This window comes from Phoenix dactylifera, chromosome 1 (genome assembly GCF_009389715.1).
Source record: "Phoenix dactylifera cultivar Barhee BC4 chromosome 1, palm_55x_up_171113_PBpolish2nd_filt_p, whole genome shotgun sequence".
NCBI lineage: Eukaryota > Viridiplantae > Streptophyta > Magnoliopsida > Arecales > Arecaceae > Phoenix > Phoenix dactylifera.
The window spans coordinates 30,738,123-30,741,942 of record NC_052392.1 but is presented as its reverse complement, the minus strand read 5'-3'; positions in this window follow the sequence as shown (position 1 = coordinate 30,741,942).

The window sequence follows — 3,820 nt, the reverse complement described above, 5'->3', positions numbered from 1 at the left end:
GAGGGGACACGGACGACCAAGAACCCGAGCCGCACCGTGGCTTCTGCGGGTGCAATGCCCGCGGTCACAGGCAGCTCGATGACACCTTCGGCCGAGATAGCGTCTCCAGTGAATCCTATGAGGGGGGTGGATGTTTTGTGCAACAATTGTCGGGAAAAGCCCATCTTTTGGAAGGCCTCGTAATACAAAATATCAGCTGAGCTTCCACTATCCACAAGAACACGCCTTACATCATAGTCCGCCATAGTGAGAGAGATCACCATGGCGTCATCGTGGGGAGTCTGAACCCCCTTTACATCTTCATCACAAAAAGTGATTACATTTCCGACCCGCTGCCTCTTCGCGACGGCCACTCCTGATACTTCCGCCGAGCCCCCTGCGTTCCTCATGGTCCGAGAGCAGCCCCCAGTGATGGTGTGGATCACTCCCGCAACGGGTCGATTCTGCTCCCGAGGCTCCTGAGGGGCCGGGTCGGCTGGACGCGGGTCTGCGGGGGGACGTCGGTCGTTTACATATCGACCGAGACGCCCTCGGCGAATGAGAGCCTCGATCTCGTCCCGAAGCTGGAAGCAGTCTTCGGTATCGTGGCCGTGGTCTCGGTGGTACTCACAGTACGCCCGAGAAGGCTTCCTCCCAGGGATCTTCTTCATCTGCCTCGGGACCGGGAGGTCCTCCCGCCCCTTGACCTCCATGAGGATCTGGGCCCGGGGGGCCAGGAGTGGGGTGTACCGGTTGAAGCGTCGGTGCGGAGAACGAGGGCGTGTGGCGCCGTGGTTCCTTGCTGGTGACGGGCTTCTGCGCCGGCGTTGAGGCGTCGGGCTCCTCCTCTGGGGTGCCTCTTTTCGCCTTTTCTTCCCGGGCTTTAGAGGGGCTTCGGCGGCCTCCTTGTTCCGGTGGGAGGCTGCCTCCTCGGCGTCTGCATACTGGTTTGCCCGAGACAACAGCTCCGGGAAGCTCCGCGGCAGACGTTTGTCCAGGGAGAAGGTGAGTCTGCCCTTCCGGAAGCCTCGCTTCAGGGCTGAGAGAGCCACCTCCTGGCTCAAATTCCGGACCTCCAGTGTTGCCTTGTTGAAGCGGGTGAGATAATCCCGCAGGCTCTCTCCCTCGTTCTGCCGGACATCGAAGAGGGAGTCGGAGACCAGTCTTCGCCGGCTACTGACGGCGAAATGGCTGATGAAGAGACGGGTGAACTGGTGGAAGGACTGGATGGAATTAGCCTCCAGACCGGCGAACCACGCCCTTGCCGGGCCGCGGAGGGTCGCCGGGAAGGCCTTGCAGAGGAGAGGATCCGATGCTCCATGGAGGAGCATAAGAGTCCTGAAACTCTCCACGCGGTCCCGTGGGTCCGCCGCCCCGTCGTAGGGTTCGATCGCCGGCATTTTGAACCCCGGCGGGTTTAGGGTTCGCAGGATCCTTGAGGCAAGCGCCGGCTGGGTGGAGATTTCCAAGTCGGCGAAGGGATCTTTGGAGTGGCCCTTCAGGACCTGGAGCTGTCTGTGGAGATCGTCCACCCGCCGGTCCAGGGAGCGCGACCGGTGGGTGGGAGACAAGGAGCGGCGCGAGGGGGACCGACTGGAGTGCGGGCCCCTCGAGGACTGGGGTGTCTGAGAACGCGCCCGGGTCCGCCTCTCGTACCCCGCGCAGCTCCGATGAGAAGGTCCTGGCAGAATGGACCGCACTCGAGAATCCTCCCCGCGCCGGCGCTCCTCTCCATGGAAGAGGAAGGAGCGCGGGTTGTGAGGAAGAGGCGAGTGCTCGGGGAGCAGCGGCTCCTGAGCCCGCTGCGGCACCCGAGAGATCACACCCTGCAGATTCTGCACTGCCTCCGCGAGGGTGCGAACCTGCTGGGCTAGCTGGTCGAACTGAGCAGGTTCGACCGTCTGAATGGGAGGAGAAGCGGTGGAATGCTGCTGAGAGTGTGTTGGGGACGCAGCAGCCTCCCGGCCAGAGGCGCGAGAGGCTCCGCGACCGGAAGCATTGGAAGCTCCGCGACCACCTCGCCGTGCCATTACGATCGTTCTGAGATTCGGCCCTTCCTCTAGCGCCAACTGTTGCTGGTGGTCCAAACCGAGAACGATTGACACGACGGTGTGAACGGGGTTCCGCCTGAGTTGTCTTGGTTGGTGCTGGTTGCGCTCCACCTTCCGCCAAGGAACCTGCAAACAAGCCTTGCACCACCACCAGGGTGGTGATGGCCCTCCGACGGTCAAGTCAGAGGAGATTGGAGGAGGAGAGATGATAATCACAAGTGGGAGAGAGTGCTCTGGGAGGTATTGCTTACCCCCCCCCTTCTCCCCCCAGCCGCATATATACCTGGCTGGGAGGTCTCTCAGGGGGGTTTGTCGTCGTGGGGCACGATAGAATGGCCACTGACATGGCCGTTACGGGGCGTCGTGGAGCAGCGCCGGGTACGGTCATGGCAGGGCGTAGTGGAGCTCCGCTTTGTACGGTTGATACAGGAGATCGTGGGCAGCATCGGGTACAGCCGTTGCAGGGAGTAGTGGAGCAGGAGGCCGCGGCGTGCCTCTGGAGAATAGCCTGTCGTTATCAAAAGATCTCCGACTCGGGGTCGGAATGCTGGATCATAGGGCAGCCGACCCGGGGTCGGGCTGCGAAGCCGGGGAGGTCCGACTCGGGGTCGGAGTGCTGGATCATAGGGCAGCCGACCCGGGGTCGGGCTGCGGAGCCGAGGAGGTCCGACTCGGGGTCGGAGTGCTGGATCATAGGGCAGCCGACCCGGGGTCGGGCTGCGGAGCCGAGGAGGTCCGACTCGGGGTCGGAGTGCTGGATCATAGGGCAGCTGTAGCTTTCCTGGATACGCGTGCCGATCACGTGGGGCATGGCGGCTCAATTCCCCCATAACAGTTTTGATTTTTTTTTTTTTTTTTTTTTTGTATGCGTGTGTCTGAAAAATAAGGGAACCTTTGTTTTTAGAAAGGCTAAAATAGAGACAATTCAGTTAAATGAGACTATAAAATAAAAGAAAATCACATGAAGCAATTTTCTAAGACAGCTTTTGACTCAAGGTTCCATAGTATTCTAACATAATTTTCAAAATAAAAGATGATGCAGTGAATGAGTCACCTATGTCTTCCAAGAAAGGGTTGGTTCCTGAAATCTGGAAAGCAATGCAGATAGAGCCCACTTTGCCCATATACCTAAAGGTGATCACATGATGAGTAATTTCTTGAGTTATGATCACCTGTATGTTTCCTCTGCTATATTAGTTACTCCCCCAACTGCCCACAGTTTTCAGATGTGAGTTACAAGAAATTGGTGAAGGTTGCAAAGAGCCCATCTGCTGCAAAGTACATTCTCAGAGGGGTCACTGGTTCTGTTTTCGGGGGCGAGGTACTGGCTCTCATGGGACCATCAGGAGGTGGTAAGACAACTTTGCTGAACCTGCTCAGTGGAAGGGTGAACATAAAGGGTCATGGTGGCAGCATCACTTACAATGACCAACCATACTCCAAATGGCTCAAACAAAGGTGTGACAATGGTTAGTCATATAATTAAGCTCATACATTCATCAATCGTTACAATGTTAATCCTTAACTTACCCTAGTTTTGATAATTTTTAAGGAAAAAATGATGAGTTACCATAGATGGTTTGGCACCTCATAATAAATTTTTGGTGATGCACAGGATCGGTTTTGTGCTACAAGATGATGCTGTTTTTCCACACCTAACAGTGAGAGAAACCTTGACATATGCTGCTCTTCTCCGTCTTCCGAAAAAAATTAACAAAACAGCAGAAGGAAGAGAGGACTATGGATGTCATCTCTGAACTTGGACTAGAAAGGTGACTTCTTTAACCATC